Source organism: Rhinatrema bivittatum, chromosome 8 (genome assembly GCF_901001135.1).
Source record: "Rhinatrema bivittatum chromosome 8, aRhiBiv1.1, whole genome shotgun sequence".
Taxonomy (NCBI): domain Eukaryota; kingdom Metazoa; phylum Chordata; class Amphibia; order Gymnophiona; family Rhinatrematidae; genus Rhinatrema; species Rhinatrema bivittatum.
This window is the reverse complement of record NC_042622.1, coordinates 153,061,030-153,080,286: the sequence shown is the minus strand read 5'-3', so window position 1 is coordinate 153,080,286 and position 19,257 is coordinate 153,061,030. Positions and strand designations below refer to the sequence as shown.

General features: G+C 44.2%; 1 protein-coding gene across 3 annotated transcripts in view; it reads right to left on the bottom strand.

Moving 5' to 3' along the window:
- The window catches only part of RNASEH2C (ribonuclease H2 subunit C), a 39,182-nt gene extending 31,968 nt beyond the window's left edge, over nucleotides 1-7,214 (bottom strand). Inside the window, exon 1 of one of the 3 annotated variants that reach the window (XM_029614312.1) lies at nucleotides 7,152-7,214. The gene's annotated coding sequence lies outside the window, so the exon portion shown is untranslated. Of the gene's footprint in view, nucleotides 1-3,473; nucleotides 3,585-7,147 lie in introns of those variants that run through there. The other 2 variants (XM_029614311.1, XM_029614313.1) reach the window with 2 other exon arrangements.
- Between the last annotated feature and the right edge of the window lie 12,043 nt (nucleotides 7,215-19,257).

Sequence of the window (19,257 nt, the reverse complement as noted above, 5' to 3'; positions counted from 1 at the left end):
ATCAATTTTGTATTGATAAAACAGTATATAACATTTTAAATAAATAAATAAATCAATACAATGGAAAAGCAATAAAAAAATATTGAAACAAATTAACACCTACTTTATAAAATACACAAATGAAATACAAGTAGTGATTCAGGAAAAAAATCTGAATAAAACAGGTAAGATAAAATGGAAGATAAAAATATTCTCAAAATGCCTTTTCAAAAAGAAAGGTCTTTAAAAGCGTCTTAAAATTCTTCAAATCACAGACCTCAGCCCCTCGGGTAAGCTATTCCAAAGCTCTGGACTTGCAACTAAAAAGGCTGATTTCTGGACTGCAGATAAATGAACCTGTTTAAAAGAAGGTACCTCAAGCAAAGCTCTGTGTGAAGAGTGCAGGGATCTAGGTGGACAATAAGACTTAAGCATCATCGAAATCCAAGGTGTTGCAGCATGGACTCTTAGCTTGCAGATCAGGCACGCAATTTTAAATTTTATCCTAGATGCAATCGGTAGCCAATGCAGGCTAATCAGAACGGGAGTTATATGATCACTAATTAAGCAACCAGCTATGACAGGCAGCAGCATTCTGTAGAAGCTGCAGAGACTTAACACATTAAGAGAGATTTAACAAACTGTTACAATAGTCGATCAGAGGTAATAATAAAGCCTTAACTACTAGAAGAAAGTCAGTAGATTGCAAGAGAGCTTTCAAAGATGGCAGCTTATAAAATCCAGATTTGATCACTGTTCTGATTTGAGGAATAACGGATATTTTTGAGTTGATGACTCCCAGATACCAGATCACCCTCCAGGTAGTATTACTCACAGAGCTCTCCTCCCTCTTAACCAACAGAGCAATCAAGCCCATTCTACCAGGGCAGAGAGGGCAGGGATTTTAATCCAAGTACTTCCTGATTACAAAGAAAGCAGGAGGGACTCCATCTCATCCAAGTCTTAAGGGCCTTGAAGAAGTTGATTTTCCCTGGGCACCTTGATCCCCTTTCTACAAAAAGGGGCTGGCTATGCTGTCTCAATCTAAAGGATCGTTACACTTACATCGAGATATTCCCCAATCCCAGGAAGTCTCTCAGATTTGTCATGGGAAACTAGTACCATGTTCTGCTGTTTAGGTTCGCATTCAACCCACTTATCTTCACAAAATGCTTAGCCGTTGTGGAAGCACACCTATGCAGGCTGGGGGTGCATGTGTTTCCCTGTCTGAATGATTGGCTGGTCAAGAGCACATCTTGGGCAGGTGCTGAGGAGTCCATTCACTTGACCATCCAAGTGTTGGAGTTACTAGGGTTTGTCATCAACTACCCCAAGTCTCACGTCAGCCCGTCAACTCACTTGGAATTTACTGGAGCTCTGATAGGCTCTGGCCCGAGTCGTGTCTTTCTCTTGCAGCAACAGGCCTCCACCCTGTTGACCATAACAGAAAGGATCCAAGAGAGTCAGCAGATATCAGCTTGGCACATGTTGAGATTGTTGGCCCATATGGCCATAACCATTCATGTTTCTCCCACGGCATGGTTGTATATGAGAAGAACCCAATGGACCTTGTGGTTGCAGGTACTACAAGCCAATCAAGAACTTTGGAACTACATGCAGGTCCCTCCGCTACTCTGGGACTTTCTGTCCTGGTGAGAGGATAATTCCCATCTGGTTTGGAGTGCCTAAATGATTTTTGCCGAAAGAAACAGTCCCAGGCTCTTTTGGTTTTATTGCTTTATAGGGGAGTCAGAAGGAGAGCAGAAGTAATACAGGTAATGGGGGGAGGGGGGGGCCAAGAGAGAGAGAAAGAGGTGGAAGGGTGGGGTAGAGGGCAAGAAAGAAGGAGCAAAATAAAGGGAATGGAACAGCTTCCCTATGAGGAAAGACTAAAGAGGTTAAGACTTTTCAGCTTGGAGAAGAGACGGCTGTGGGGGGATATGATAGAGGTGTTTAAAATCATGAGAGGTCTAGAGTAGATGTGAATCGATTTTTTACTCTTTCGGATAATAGAAAGACTAGGGTGCACTCCATGAAGTTAGCATGTGGCACATTTAAAACTAATCGGAGAAAGTTCTTTTTTACTCAATGCACAATTAAACTCTGGAATTTGTTGCCAGAAGATGTGGTTAGTGCAGTTAGTATAGCTGTGTTTAAAAAAGGATTGGATAAGTTCTTGGAGGAGAAGTCCATTACCTGCTATTAATTAAGTTGACTTAGATAATAACCACCGCTATTACTAGCAACGGTAACATGGAATAGACTTAGGTTTTGGGTACTTGCCAGGTTCTTATGGCCTGGATTGGCCACTGTTGGAAACAGGATGCTGGGCTAAATGGACCCTTGGTCTGACCCAGTATGGCATGTTCTTATGTTCTTAAGAGACCCCAGCCCAGCCGCCCTCTGGCTTGGCCTGTTCAATTGGGGGAGGAAGCTTACGGCTTTGCCGCAGGGGCTGCTGTCCGCTCATTTCTGCTGTTTCTATGTTAGGATGCTGCTCTGTAAGAGGGAGAAGTCTCTCACTCAGGCGCTACCCACTGGATTCCAAATCAGCCTACCAGGCCTCCATTCTCAACATGGGATGCACCTGCTAGAGATAAAGAATACTGGCAGACTGAGGTCAGCACAGATGCTTATAAGGGTGACGTCAGCGAGTCTGTTTGTTTGTCTCCATCTGCTGGTCGGGGTGCAAAATCTATCCATTTGGATTGGTCGGACTGGATGATGAGTTCCAGTCAGCCCCTAATGCAGACTGTGCATGCTGAACCATTGCAGTGTTGAGCTTTGGTGTTTTACACTAAGTATTTCACTATTTACACAACTTTCTTAAGATGTTTGTTCCTTAAGCTACACACAACCGTTTTTGGTGAATTATGGTGTGATGCATACACTTTATAGCCCACAGCGGGCAAAACACTGGAGATTGACAACTACACAATAAATATCTATACTACCTAGGACAGTTTCCTTTGGATGGGCAACCATTTCCTTCACGTTGTCCCCAAACAAGTTGTCTACCAAGCATGGAGTGTCCTCCAATTTGTCATGCCTCTCCTCTCACAGGCCAGAAGCTTTCAGCCAAGCAGGCTGTCACATAATGCCTCGGCACCACCCCTAACATCCATGCAGGGTAAATCTGTGGCCAGGTGGAGGGTCCTGGCAAGCATTGTACAGGCCCACCTGCACATGTGCTCATACATTGGCAACCTCCCACTTATCAACTGGGTTCCTGCTTCCCTTTGGGCAAGTTCCGCACCTGCAAGCTATACCCTGGTGTTTCTAGGGACACTAGAACCTCATACAACCCAAGGGTCACAGTGTTCCTAGAAAAACACCCACAGGTCAATACTGGGATCACTAATCAGTCCAAGACAGGCAGAGCTAATAAACTAGTAGGAACCGTGAACAGAAAAACATTAAATTTGCAATCAGGAATAGGTAAAAGAACAAGGATTAAACAGCAGAAACTAACTATTTTCACTACTTATTAGTACCTGGGGAGATCAGGAAAAAGGCTGTCCACAGGAACTGAACAGGGCCTCAGCACAGAGATCTGCTCCCTCTGTACTCCCAGCTGAGACTAGAGAGTTCCAGAATCTTCAGGGCTGGTTCTTTGTCTGCAGGACCAATCAAGGCACAAAATACTAAAAGCTTTCTCACCAATGACCTTCAGGCTGATAATGGTTTTCCGACTGATAAAGGTTTTCTAGCTAATGGCACTACAGGATGTTTGTCTTACATGTCCTTAGGGATGCTGGGATATGTATGCTGTTTAAGCTTCCTGCTGCATCCAAAGCCCCTGCTTGCACACAGGAAATGAGCTCTCTGGGAAAGGTGTCACAGGTAAAGCATGCAAAACCCCCGTTTCACCACACAAGCCTTTTAGCTCTTGTAGCTATTGACTGATGATCTTGAAGCTATTTCAGAAACATCATAGGATAATATCATGTGATTCTTGGCACATTCTTCAGTTTCATTCAAATGAGGTGTAAACTGGCATTCCTTATTTTCTGCAGGATATTGTAAAGATACTGGACCATTTTGAATTTGTGGGCCAAAATCCTACTCTGTAACAGTACTGATTGGAAGATTATCTTCTCTGGGTTGTCCAGTAATTATGCTTCCTTATCAGGAAGAGTACGTGTTACATTTTCTTTTGCTTTCTTAAAGGAGAGATTTTGCAACTACAGAATTATGAGGTAGTTGTACTTCTTTTACCCTGGACAAGGTTGTACTTATACTTATACAGTTTCTGGTAACTGGAAGTGTGGAGAGAGGGGTTTGCCACATCTTGGTTGTAAGATAATTGCATATGTTGGATGATAATTGCAGATTTGTAAACCGTTATGATGGCTCTACCGAATAACGGTATATAAAACCCTACAAATAAATAAATAAATAAATCTTAGCTGTACATCTTGAAGAGCTTTATGGATGGGGATGGAAATGGCCTGTCTAGGTCTTGTATGTATTTTAGAACCCCAATGAGAACTTCTTCCTCTAAACAGAATTGTTTCTGACAGTTTTTTTGAAGAAAGGCTTGGGTAGGTCAAGTCCTCTGGTGAAGGAGTATGCCTAGTTGGTTCTGACAAGGGGTATGAAGGCAATCCTATCAACTGCTCAAAAAAAAAAAAAAGCAACATGATGAACGAGAGTCGTCAAGAGTTGGAGAGTAGTAGCAGAGGCTCCATCGATAAAGGTCTCTCTCAAGGACATGGAACTGTGATATTTTACCTGATGAATCTGTTGATCCTTCTGAAACGGAGGTACAAAAGATTGGGAGTCTAATTGGGTAGACATCTTTTCCAAAGCAGACTCCATGAGAAAAAGGAGGTGGAGGAGTAAACAGGATATTTTTCATATAATTATGAACAAACTTCAACCAGAGTTTTTGGATGAATGGGTAGTGCACGCCAGTACCAATGTGCCCAGCAGATGGCTCAGGCACAGAGTCTTCGTCTCAAGTTGAGGCATCTTCCATTCCACAAAGTAACGGCGCTAAAGTCTACAGCACAGACATCTCTGCACCAAAAGTGGAGGTCACTGATTTCATGCACACTGAATGGAGTCTCTATATGGTGCCCATTGTGGGGATGCTTTGTGCTCTGTGGTGTTGAGGGTGATGTTATCTTTGTTTGCCAAGAACCTGAAGCCACATGTCTTTGGTGTCAAGAAGACTCTAACCTTTTCTTTTTATGCACTAGTCTCTTGAATTTCTTCTTCTGACAGAAAGAACAAATGGAATTTTAACTTGAGATCTCTGTACGGTAGTGCTTGAGAGGACATATGCCCATACACTGTACAATTACTCATATCATGAGAGGGATCCAGATAGTAGAGGTAGAGATCATCGAAATGTACACTCGACATCTTGTGCTTGCATGTAGAGCAAAGCTTAAAGGGTTTTTCCTGACAGAATGAAAAACAGTGGGGACAGAGCATGAGGAAAACCCCTCAAATTTTTTTTTGGGAGGAGGGAAGACTTTTGAAAATAAAATAAGAAAAAAAAAAGACTCTCAGAAAGAAAATAATAAAGTATATACCAAATAGAAACAAGAAAGAGTTTCTCTAAAAATGAGCAAGTGGTGAGAGCAAAAAATGTCTTCCGCTTTGATGGGAAAAAAAGCCAAAAACAAACAACTGAGGAGACTCCCACGTATGCTCGGAAAGACTTCTAGGTCTTTCTGAATGCTGAGAGAGCATGTTCCACATTGGTACTATCCAAAGACTTCATCTAATTGTGTTGCTGAATTCATCCTGTTTCTCCACAGAGATAGATATGAATACAAAAATCCCCCAAAATTAACATAGCCTTTAAGACTCTCTGTAATAAGCTATGAACCTTAAACATTGAATAAAGCTGCAACTAAAGAATTTCTAGATAATATACAACTACTTTAATTAATGCCAGCAGAGTTGTATTTATTAAATGTTCCAGCGCAAGAAACAATCATCATAATTGTTGATCATTTACTACTTTTGGAAAGGGTTGCAGACTGGTGTATTGGAGGTGTGGTTCTCAGCTAGTGTAACTTTTAACAAAGAAGTCAGTGTTCATATAAAAGACACATTGACATCTTTACACCCTTAAATTTATGATGTTCCACAGGTCTCTTCACTCGGCATTCAATCCTTAGAGAAAATAATTCCAAGTGTTAGTTTTAAATGTTATCTTTATGCAGATACCATTGCGAGGGAGTTATGGTAATTGTTTAAAGGTGGTACTTAGTGGCTGGATTCAGAGCTCCAGCAGGAACTCTGGCTCATATTTGTTGCTGTAATGACCAAACTACATAGGTGGAGGGGAGGGTGGGTTATAAAATAAGAGGAAAAATCCCCAGGTAATTGCAAATGAAGGCTCATGGAGCCAGATCCCAGTCCTGATAAGGATTGAGCTACAGCTACAAAGGAGCAAGAGGAAACTGCTGGTGTCAAACAGAAGTATGGAAAGGTGTACTTCCACTACAAATACACATGTGGGAGTAGTGTTCTTGTATCCTGCACTAAACTTTACCTCTCTCATCCTGAATGCTGAACTGGAGCTGCCCTGAACCAATAACTTTGCCAACAAGTTTGCAATCATCATATTCAATTCTTTTAAATCTAAATACCACGTAATAACCTCTCAAATTTTAGCTCATTCTGTTGTCTGATTTGACTCCTGATACTAGGTCACAGACAGACGGATGAATGCAATCTCTACACAAGGGGTTCTTGCTTTACTTTGTACAAGAAAAGCAAATAAATTAATTTTGATAAATCTCAGTAGTAGAAGAGGAGTAAAGCTCAGTGATGGAGGAGATAAGGCTTAGGATAAGCACAAAGCCTCAGCAATGAGGGAGAAAGGGGTAAAGCCTAGGACAGGCACAGAGGATCCTAACTGGTGAAGGAGGAATGTGTAAAATCAGACATCGAGCAAGATCTCCAGTAATGCGGCTTGGAGGGAGATAAGCAGAGACTGGAGGTCATCTGCCCACATTTCCATGCCTATCCCCTTTCTGCCCCATCACACAGGGAAAGCTACTAGACTGTGGCGTGGGAAGGGAAAAGTGTTCCTAAGTCACCACGCAGAGGCGCAGGGAGAGATGCGTCAGTGGGAAAAGGTAACTAGCCTAAACCCAAAACAAATTATCATGACCCAGTAGAAGCAAATCCATCATGCATACACCTACTACAAGTTCGTGCCTGCAGCTTCCGGAATTGACGCCCCGAGCATGACGGAAGTTATAGTCTTCTCTACCCTGGCGCATGCGCTCCTTTGGAATCTAACAGGTTAGAGGAGTGGGTAAATTATTTGCTTTGGTGCTTCAAGTAACTAGTGTTGCCAGATTGGGATATTTTTTTTACTGTTGTACAGGAAAAATTATTTTGTATGGGTTCAGCTAGTTTTTGGACTGTGCAAACTGGGCGGTCGAGTGCTAGCAACCGTTTTTCTTTGCTGCAGGGCTAGCCAGCAGTCGCAGAGTAATGACTCATCAATGTGGAGGAAACAGCTGATCAGAAGTGGCAGGCACAGACCGAAGGAAACTTGCAGTAGTTAGAACCCGGAAGGTATTTAAGGTCACGTGGGAGGATCCTTCCACCGTACCGTGCTGCTCATTGGTGGCTGCTTGTGAGAAAACAGAGGAGCTTGCTGTATAGCCTGTTTGCCCCGCACTCCTGAATTTGCTGTTTTGCTGAAACCTTCCTCCATCGCTGCCCCAGATCCGAAGCTGCTGACCTTGTTACTTCAGTCTGTTGAAGTTTCCTAACCCAGCCAGTCGCTGCCTGGGAACTGGACAGCGAGACTTGAACGACAGGATTAGTTTTCTGGGGGAGGATGGAGAGTTAGATGAAAACTGGGGGATAGATGAAGGGCGGGCTAGGGGAGAATAAAGGGAGTTGAAGGGAGAAAATTAAGTTCATGAGCATCCTGAGAAGGGTGCAAAGACATACAGACCAATGTGATATCGGCATGTGGAGACCAGGCGCTCGTTATTGAGCGGCCGCTCTAATGCGCGCCGATGCACCTCTCGGGGGGCACCCGTTATAATTAAATTGGCTGCCGCAATAAAAAAGGAGGTGCTAGGGGAAATGTGCATCCCTAGTGCATCCTCAGCAGCAGGCGCCCAGGAGAGGTGGCTGTCAGTGCGGGTTAGGAAAACGGATGCTCAATTTTACCAGCGTTCATTTTCCAAACCAGTGCACAGCCATAGGTTAGGAAGATGGACGCTCGTTCATTGAGTGACCCTTTTCCTAATCGGACCACTGGTGACGTTTTCTTTAAATTTTGTTTTCCTTACTCCTTTTTTCTGTTCCTCCGACTTAAAATCGCCAAGATACTAAGTCAGAAGAACCGAAAAAAGGAACAGAAAAGCAGTATTTTCTGCTTTTCTGTTAACTTTAGGGGCTCCTCAAGAATTAATGCCTGTTCCGGGGCAGGTGTTAAATTTTCAAGTGTAAAAATGTGCACGTCTGTGTCCAAATCCTTGACTCTGGAGTACCACATATGGTGTCTTTGTGGGATCCCTCTAAGCAAGACACAGAGGGAGGAACCAGTCTCCAGAAGAAAAGACTGAGGTAAAGAACTTTTTTTTTTTTTTTTTTAGCAGCACTGCTGAGGGAGGGTGTGGTCCTGGGAGCACACTGCAGAAGGCATTTGGAGCTGTTGGGTAGCTCTGGGGACATACAGAGTGAAAAGGAAAAGTTTGTTGAGAGAGTGTGGCTCAGGGAGCAGCTGGTCTGGTGGGGCTATGGGAGCAAACAGACTGGAAGAGAGAAAAAGTTGTTTGAAAGAGGAAAAGTTTGGTTAATTGGGCTGCCTGCCAGAAGCAGCTGAAGAAACAGGTGTGGCTTTGTACAGCATTGGAGCCCTGCAGCACTGCTAGTCTGCAGAGTTCAGGAAAAAAAACTGCTTTAAGCACAGAGAGAGGTATAAGGGGCCTGTTAGGGAAGCAAGTTGTTTGTTTTTTTTTATCTGAGACTAAAAGGGCTAGCCCTGTCTGGAGGAGGGCGCAACAAAAACTTAGCCAGAGCTGGTCAAGCAGAATTTCTTTTGTTTGTTTTTTGTTTTTTTTTGTGAAAGAGAAAAAAAACAGAGAGGAAAAGCAAGAAGAAACTGTTGGGCTTTGGGCTGGAGCAGAGCATGGCCCAGCAGAAGGAAAACTGCTAGAAGGAGCAGCTGCTGGAAGCCTAGGCAGTATCCCAGTAAAGCCTGGTTCGGAATCAGTGGGGATTACTGCAGCACAGAAGAAAAGAAGAAAGAGGAGCCAGAGGGCTGGAGAAGGAAGTGAAGTCTGGAACAATGTACTACTGCGTAGTCAGAGTATCCCATGCCCAGGAGCCGGGCGAGAGGGAAAACGTGGAGGGGCAGGTTTAGCAGCTGGAGGAGTCAGCCAGGTCCAAGAGTGAATGGCTAGGGTAGCTGGTCAGGGAGTCTCAACAGCTCCTAGAGGAGATACACGAGATACTGGCATAGAGAACTGCTGGGCTGACCAAGCTGGGGCAACTGCATGAAGTGAGAGGCATTGGAGAAGGTACCGCCGAGACCTTCAGAGGGAGGTACAGCTGAGACTTCAGAGGGAGCAGTCACAGAGATCCCAGAAGGTGGTGCCACCGAAATCCCAGAGGGAGCTGAGAAGAGCCCAGATGAAGCTACCACTGAGACCCAGAGGGAGCGGCCCCCCAGGACTTCAGAAAGAGTCACAGCAAAGTTCCTCACAGATAGAAGAAAGGAGAAGCAGCATCCACCGTACCCAGAGGAGTCTACAAAAGTCCTATCAAGGAGAACCTGAAACTTGGAGCTCCAGATGGATTCAAGAAAAGGACTGTGGGTGGGGGTGCAGTGGGTGGTGGTTGGTATACTTTCTGGTATGACCCTAGTAGCTACACAGAACCCTAGTTTTTCACGTTTGACCCTAGAGAGGGAGACCCTGGCTGAGGGGGTTGGGCAGTGTTGCATATTACCCTGGGTGGATCTCATGGTAAGAACATTTGGCCCAATGGGCCTATACTGGGGGGGGGGGGGGATGTGAGCAGTGCCCCTAGTGTCCCCTTGTGATCATGTGCTGGGAGCTTGGTCCCCTTTAAATCCCCTAGAGGGAAAATGGTTATGGGCGGAACTCTGCCAGGTGGGCGGTTCTTGGAGGGCATGCCCAGTACAGTAGAGAATAAGTTGCTGAGCCATCGTGGAGAGGATGGGCCCTATGGATCTGGGATCAGGAGCTCCAGGTCCTGTCTGAGAGTGAGCTCCAGACCTCTCTCTGGGAGAGGGTAGTCAGACTTCTGGGAAGTGCCTACTGTTAGCTTACTGAGAGTGGAGAACAGGCAGACTTCTGGGAAGTGCGTGGTTAGCTGAGACTAGAGAGTAGTTTTTGTGTTTGCAACTGTGCTTGCCAATCCTGATTGTGTTGAGTGTGGCACTGTAAATAAACACACTGAAGTTACAGCAGAGTCTGAGTGTGATTCCTCTGGCTGTGTCCCAAGTCCTTGACTGCTTGAGTGTCTCAGTGATTATAAAGTATAAATGGAAAATTGCAGACAAAAACTGAACTAGAAACTGCAACAAGTCAGACTCTGTATATAGTCTGCCATTTCTCAGAAAACATCAAACAAAATCAAGAATAAATCATAACAGTAAAACTATACTAATAAAAATAATTAATATTTCAAAACAGCTGATGAACTGAGCATCCAATAATTAGAAACTCATTTAAAAAAATATTTCAAAAACTAATAATGTTTCAAAACATCAAACAGATCAAATAACAATCAATTATTTAAAATCAATAAGAAAAAAATCACTCACTTTTGACTTCTGGTCACCCTGAGATTGTTGTGAATTAGTGGGAGGGGAAGGAAGACGTACAAACTTTCTCCTTTCTCATGTTCACACATGTTCATCCTCATGCTCACACAAATATACACAAATTCTCTTTCAAAATGTATTTATTTAGAGATTTGTTTATACCAACATTCGTAGGGTAACATTGGTTTCCAAGTAACATCAAGGGTAGCAACAGTGCTTTACAAGTAACAGGGCGTAATGGTAACTGGGAACAATAATGAATATATAATAAGAGGATAACAATATTGCAAATATAATACAAAAGCAAGAGGAGCAGGGAGCAATAAAAGTGGAAAACCGAGAGGGAGGGGGAGGAGGGGTGGGAAAGAGGAATAGAGGGATTAAGATATATGTACATGTTTATAATAGTTTGGTAAAATAGGTATAAAACTGATCATATTTATGTTAATATAACGAAAGATATAAGAAATGTACTAGGATGAAAGTGCACACAGACACACTGACTTCCTCCCTCTCAGGTACACACACACACTAAATTCCTCTCTCTCAGGCATGCAGATACGCTACAGTGGCTCTCTCTCAAAGGCACACACAGCCTCCCTCCCTCTTTCTCAGGCACACACATACATGCTGGCTCTCTCTCTTGTCAAGCACACATATACACATTTATTTATTTATTTTTATTTAAAGACTTTTATATACCGGTATTAGTGGGGACATCATACCGGTTTACATTTGAACAGCAGGTTTGAATTACATATTAACAGGGCGTAGGAAACGGGCGGGGGATCACACAAGAGCAGAGAAGAAAATAGCGTAACAACAAGCGAACAATAACTCCGTAACTTGAGGATAACTAAAATTGTCGATGATGAGGACAATAAGAACATCATAGTAGTATGTACATGGGTAGACAATTTTGAGTGCTAAAACATCTTGACTTTAGGTTAGGTAGCAGCGGGGTTAGCATGCTGCCTCTCAGGCACACAAAGGCTCCCTCTCTTTGACATGAGCGCACACATACACACACAAAGTCTCCCTCACTTGCAGGTATGCACACAAACATGCTCGCTGGCTCCCTCTCTGAAGCACACACACATATACATACACTGCCTCCCTCTTTCTCAGGCATAATCCTACATACTGCCTGCCTTTCTCTCAGACAGAAACACACACACAGGCTGGCTCTCACTGTCTCAGACAGACAAACAAGCTGGCTGAAAGCGCACACACACACACACTGCCTCAGTCTCTCTCATGCATACACACACTCCCTCCTTCTCAGACAAACATGCTCCCAGGACTCCTCCACGTGGGACACTGAGCCTGATGTGATCCTCCAATGACTGCAGAACCTCTTCCATGTGGGCTGCTGTCTTTGTTTCGATCCCACGATGACCACAGGGCCTCATTTATTTCAGCTGCTGGACAGGATGGGATCCCCCAGCAGCCATAGGCTTCCTTCAGTTCAGCTACTGGGCGGGAAGCAATCCCCTGGCGGCCATGGGTTACCAATTCTGCTGGCAAATAAAGGTTCCTGGGCGATCTCTACAACCTGGCTCCCAGGAATCTTGCCCCCACCCCCCCTTCAGTACACCACTGTATCCAGACCAATAAATTAGTATCTGTTCTAGTCTGCTTTCCTCAGCAGCTTTAAATCAAGAGTTATAGCACTCACAGATGGGAAAGTCTTATAGTAGGAGCTGCCTTCTCATCTCTAGGGCTTCCCTGTTCCCTCCTGGGCCTGGTCTCTTAATCCCCTCCTCAGAAAAGAAAGGAAGAGAAAATTTTTTTAGTGTGCACATGCTTGATTAAAAGAAAGGAATGGTAGATAATTTTTTGTGTGTATGCCTCATTAAAAGAAAAGAAAGGTAGATCATTTTTAATGTCTCTTTCTTTCCATTCTTTCCCTCCCACCCACTCCTAAACACATTCTTTGATTTATAGACTCTTATACCATATAAGAGGACAAGAGCCATTTTTATGTCAAAAATCAACTGGGGATTTATCTGAAACAAGGGAGTGACCCAGCTCTTCGCAATAGAGTAATTATTGTCCCCTTGCAAGTCATTGCCAAATTAAAATTAAATACACCACATAAATTTAAAGGACTTTAATTTGCGAATCTCTATTCCCTTAGCATCCTAAATTAACTAAGAACTCAACAATATTAAAATGCAGAGAGCAGTCCAGTCTTTTGCACTGAGTATCACATGTATAATTATCTATCAATTGGTGTGCGCCCGGTGCCAACAGCTCCTGGCTCTCAGAGAACGAGTCTGATCTCTGGAGGCTAAAGTGGCAGACTTGGAGGAGCTGAGGCAGACAGGTATATAGAGGAGACCTTCCAGGACATAGTGAGCAAGTCCTAAATCCAGTCTAGCATTCCCTGTGCTTCCTTGGAGCAAGGTCACCTGAACAAGGAACATCACCTTGGTGTAGCATGAAGTGATCCTGTAGCTAGGACTTGCTCTGCAGATGATGCATTATCCTCTCACACTGAGGATAGGTCTCAAAGGGCTTGTGCCGAAGAAGGAAGAACTAGGTCAGCTACCATAGCTGATGGTTTGTTTATTAACAATGTAGATAGGTGGATGGTGAACAAGAAGATTGCTTGGCAACTTGCCTGCCTGGTGTGAAGGTGACAGACCTCACACATCATCTAGATAGGATTTTACACAGTGCTGGGGAGAAGCCAGCTGTTGTGGTACACGTGAGTACCAACAATTTAGGAAGGTGTGGGAGGGTGATTCTGGAAGCCAAATCAACTTTCCCTCTCAAGGGCCCCCCCCCCCTTGAGAGGTGGTAAAGAACATGCTAACATTTAAATGAACAAAAGAGAGGAATGCAGCTATGTAACATGAGCCGCCAGCCCAGGAAACCCAGATTAAGATTGAAAAGGTTGTCAGACCCTTTACTGTGAAGGTGCTTAAATGACCATTGAATAGATGAACCAGAGACTCAGGTAGGGGGTTTGCATGTCACAGCCCCATTGACCACTGCGGTAACTTATAGTGAAACATCACTTTAAAAACAAAGCATGGTAAAATCCTAAATTTCAGAACTTTGAAAAAGATTGACAGGCCAATGCAATAAAGTGTGCCTAAAAAAGTGCAACCAATCTGGGCACCCATTTTTTACCACTCTCACATTCACCTCTCTTGGGGGCCCCATGCAATAGGAAAATGAGTCGCCACGCTAAAAAGGACTCACAAGGGATAAATTGTGTGTCCATGGCATTGGGCACCCAGGTGACGTGGCTGTGCATTGGTTTGGAAAACAGCACTCAGTTTTACAAGTGTCCGTTTTCCTAACGTGACTGCCATCAAGACTTTAGTTAGTTAGTTGTTTTTTTTTTTTCATGTTGCTGCTTTCTATGGTTTCTCCTACTTAGTATTGCGATGATATTAAGTTGGAGGAACCACAGAAAAGCAGTATTTTTCTGCTTTTCTGTTCATGGCTTGGGGTCCCTCAAGACTTAACTCCAGCTCCGGGGCTGGCATTAATTTTTGAAAGTTAAAACATGTGCGTCGGACAAACAGTGACTTTTTACATTAGGGATACTAGCTAATAGCCTTATCAACATGGCATTTACATATGATTAGGGCTATTAGCTATGCCCTGGTTTGGATGTGCGTTTTGGACACACTGAACCCCTGACTGCATCAGAGGTTATGGACACGTCCAAAACACGCATCAAACCGCAGGTTAACCTGTGCGCTAGCCTGAGTGCATGATATTGCATCGGCCTGTGAGAGAGGGATTTGTGAAAGAAATGTACTAAAAGACAGTCCTAGGAAGCAAACAGATTCTCACTCTGACTAACAAGGGGAGTCAGAAGCCTTGGGTACCTAATTCTCAGATAACAGAAGAAATGCGAGGCAGGATGGAAGGGCTTACACATATGCTCTTTTCATAGTCCTGCCTGGGTCTTGGCCTTTTGGCTGAGAGGAGGTGATCCCTCCAGGCTAAGTAACAGCAAATGACTGGCCATGAGCTTAGCTGAGCTGAAATCACTGAAAGCTGAGATTGCTAAGAGCCTGAATCACTGAGCAATAAGCAAGCCATGAGCTTAGTGGAGCTGTGAACTCCAGCAAAGGAAAACCCTCCTACTGAGGAAGGAAGAGCCTAAGGACAGCGGCAGATCCAGAGGTGGAGTTAAGTCCTCCACAAGGAAGGGAACCCTGGGTCGTGTTCCCCCCCCCCCCCCCGATAAAGGGGGTAACAGCGGTGGATTGGGAGGGGACCCCCAGTGGCACATCAAGCGGTGGCCATGGGTCCCCCACAAGGAAGGGGACCCCAGCGGTGGACTGAGAAGTGGAGTTGGATCCTCCAGGAGCGTGTGGACTCCAGTGGCAGACCAGGAGGTGGAGTCAGGAAGGGGGGACCCCAACATTGGACCGGGAAGCAAAGTCAAGTTCCCTAAAGGAGGGCATGGACATGACAGTGGAGTGGAAATGGTACAGAGGAGACGGCAGCAGTTTAGACACAATGAACCCAACCCCCAGGCTAGCACTGCCCACCAGCCCAGTTGATCTTTTCACATAGGTGAGACTTGGGATAAAAGGGGGAAGATAATAATAATACTTGATTAAGTGGGAACATAAGCGGTACCTCCTATTCTATATGGTGCTATACTGTGGGGACCAACAACCTCAAATTGCCAAATATTACATGTTCCTTTCTGTCTTGTACAAATGTATATAGTTGCATGGCCTGAGACTATTAACCATGAGTAGATAAGTGGCTGTAGAAATGTATGTACTTATATAATCTAATAAACCTGTATATATTTGTACATACTGCCAGTCTTATTCCCATTCCCATTTGTTTTCCTGGGATGAATGGAGGGAAATCCCACCCACTAACACCTTCTTCCCCAGGTGGAGGCACCAGGCACCAACAATGCATGGACTGAAGGAGTCTGCCCTAGGGGGCACTCCTGCCAGGTTGGTCTCGTGAGGTAAGCAGTCAAGGGGGGCATTACACAAATTTAGGTTCTTAGGTAGAAAATTGAATCCAGAACCTCCAGAGCAGTATTTTCTGACATGGTCCCTGTTCCACACCCCAGACCCCAATGACAGGCAGAGTTCCGGAGTCTCAATGATTAGATGAGATGATGATGCATGGAAATGTGCTTTAGTTTTGTTAGGAATTGGGCAACACTTTCAGAAAGGGGGAATATATTTCAAATGAATGAGCTCCACCTTAACCATGGTGGAACCAGGCTGCTAGTGCTAACCTTTAAAAAGAAGAAAGAGCAGCTTTTAAACTAGAACAAGGGGGAAAGCCAGCAGTCACTTAGCAGCACATGGTTTGGAGGGAGGTATTTTTGAAGGATACTAAACAAATAGGGGAGTTAAAGCATGCTGATAGAGAGGTTCCAATAAAAGCAAAAATATCCCAAGTGTCTATAAGTAAAAGAGAGAGAGAAGTTTCCAAATTATCCCTGTCAACTGCTAGCAAATTTGTATATATGAATAAAAAATGTATCTTAAAATGTTTGTATGCTAATGCAAAAAGGCTAAAAAGTAAGATGAGAGAGTTAGAATGTTTAGAGCTGAATGAAGAGGTAGAATTAATTGGCATCTGAGAGACCTAGTAGAAGGAGGAAAACCAATGGGATAGTGCTATATCATGGTACAAATTATTTCACAATGATAGTGGATCAATTTGATGGGGTGTGGCTCTTTGTTAGAGATGGCATAGAGTCCAACAGGATAAAGATCCTGCAGGAGACTAAATGTACAGTAGAATCTTTAGGGGTGAAAATTCCATGTGTGATGGGGAAGAGTATAACAGTGGGGGTATACTACCATCTACCTGGCCAAAATGAACAGATGGATGATGAAATGCTAACAGAAATTAGGGAAGCTAACAAATGTGGCAGCATTGTGATAATAGGAGAATTCAATTACCCGAACATTAACTGGATAAATGTCACATCAGGTTATGCTAGGGAAGTAAAGATTCTAGATGAAATAAATGACTGCTTCATGGAGCAGCTGATTAAGAAACCAATAAGAGGGGATGTATTTTAGACCAAATTCTTAGTGGAGCATAGGATTTGATGTGAGAGATAATGATAGTGGAGCTGCTTGGCAACAGTGATCATAATGTGATCAAATTTGATTTATTGACTGGAGGGAAGGCATTAAGTAAATCTACTGCTCTAGCATCTAACTTTCAAAAGGGAGACTGATAAAAAGAAGAAAATAATTAGAAAAAAACCTAAAAGGTGCAGCTTCAAAGGTTAACAGTTTAGAACATAAGAACATAAAACTTGCTATACTGGGTCAGACCAAAGGTCCATCAAGCCCAGTATCCTGTTTCCAACAGTGGCCAATCCAGATCACAAGTACTTGGCAGGATCCCAATGTTTCAAGTGACAATGTGAGCATGAGCCCCTCTTGCTGTGGCGCAATTGATGCAACCTCGTGGGCAGAGCCCTAAGGCCTGTGTCAACAGCAAGTGAACAAGTCTTTGCACAAGCCAGGCTAAGATAAGTTCAGGAGGCTGTGACTATTATCAGATCCAAAGAGCTGGACAAAGCTAAAAATCAGACATGGCTGAGGCTGAAACCAAAGAGAGATGTGGAGCAAGGCTGAAGCTGAAGGTGGGCATGGAACAAGGCTGAGGCTGGAGATGGATGTGGAGCGAGGCTGAGGTTGAAGACTAGGGCTTTACTCTGAGTGGGAAACATAACAGTATCCCCTCCCCAAGCCTCTTTTCTTTGGCTTCTAGGGAGACATTAAAGGTACATATCTACCATCATGGAACTCGGGGGGGGGGGGGGGGGGGGGGGTGTCTCAACATGATGTCCAGGGAGTCTTAGATTTTGAAGTTGAACTGAAAAAGTATTCACGGATTGATCCTGTTCTACAGACAAGGCTCTTTCGGCAGAGGAAAGACATGACTTATAAGATCCGAGATTAGCATGTTGAATGAGGACGGCTCCTGCTGACTTGGCAATGGCTTCTACCTCCACCATGTACTTCGGATATTTGGGGCGGTCAGTAGAACTGCAAAACGCTAGGGCTCCTGGTCTTGTCTCATAACATAAGCTGGAGCAGGATGTATACAGGAGCGACAGATCCGGTACTTCAGGCAAGGTAGGCCAGAGCAGAGCACCCGGAGATGAAGTGACATAATGCTTCCAGCAAGATGGGCCCCAATGGTTGATCTATAAGGTGCTCCAATCATTGGACGATTGATGGAGTCTAAGCCAGGGTAGTCCAAGTACAAGAGGACTGGATACCTTAGGTTACACGTGGAACTGAAGATATTCTTGGTGAAACCTTATATGCATGATGGGCAAGGAGGCTGTGGTAATGTGACTGGGTAAGAGTTCTCAAAAAATGCATGAAATAACACAAGAAGTAGTCAGGCTGGTGGTAGGGCAGCCACATTAGTGTAACAATGAATCTTGAATAAAGTTGTCCCTGGCTCTGGTATCTATTAAAGCTTCAGTTTGAATTGAGTATTTCCCGAAAGTGAGGGACACTGGTACCATCAATTATGGAGGAGAAGCAAGATGGTAAAGAACTGCCCTCCCAACTAGACTTGTTTCTTCAGAGTTTCCCAGTCTTTCAGGGCACTGACTAATAAAATGTTCCTGGGTTGCGCAGTAGAGGCAGAGATTATGCCATCTTTGCCTTTGTTTTTCATTGACTGAAAATGTAACCCAGTTGCATGGGGTCTTCAAAGGCAACAACCCTCGGCGGTTCTGGGGTGGACTCTGAGCAGCTTAGGGGCTTGGGAGCTATGGATGTACCCGATGGGAGGTCTTTCTCTCGTGAGCTCCCATCGGGTACTCCCATAGATCTGTTCAATTAGCCAAGCCAATAAGTGCTTCTAGGGTTGGGGGAAGGTCTCGTGCTGCTAGTTCGTCTTTTATTCTCTTGGATAAATCTTGCCAAAAAATAGAAGTTTCGCTATCTTCACCCCAACCGTGTTCAGAAGCTACAGTATGAAATTCTACTGCACACTTGCTGACTAAGCGAGTGGCTTGATGAATACGAAGACGATCTGTAGCAGTGGACAAGACATGCCCGGTTTGGTCAAAGATCAGGCAATATTGTTATATAAAGTTATCCAAGTTTGTGAGGAGTAAGTCATCTCGTTCCCATAAGGGAGAAGCCCAGGCAACAGCGAGACTGTCCAACAGGGAAAGGATATATGTAATCTTGACACGATCTAAAAAAAACAAACCATGCCAGTTGTAAATCAAAATGCATCTTGCAGGCCTTGAGGAATCCTATGCACTTTTGGGGTCCCCACTATACCTGGGAGGTGGTAGATTCCACGGTACGGATGGATGCAGGGTTCACCAGAGCTGATACTGGGACTGAGGCCGGACGTTGGGTTTATATCACATCTGAGCCAAGATCTAAAATAACCCATGTACTTGATCAAGTTTCTGCTGGGCCTGTTGCATGAATCTGTTCAGGAGACCATTCAGTTCAGTCTTTTGTTCCTGCATCTGGGTGGCC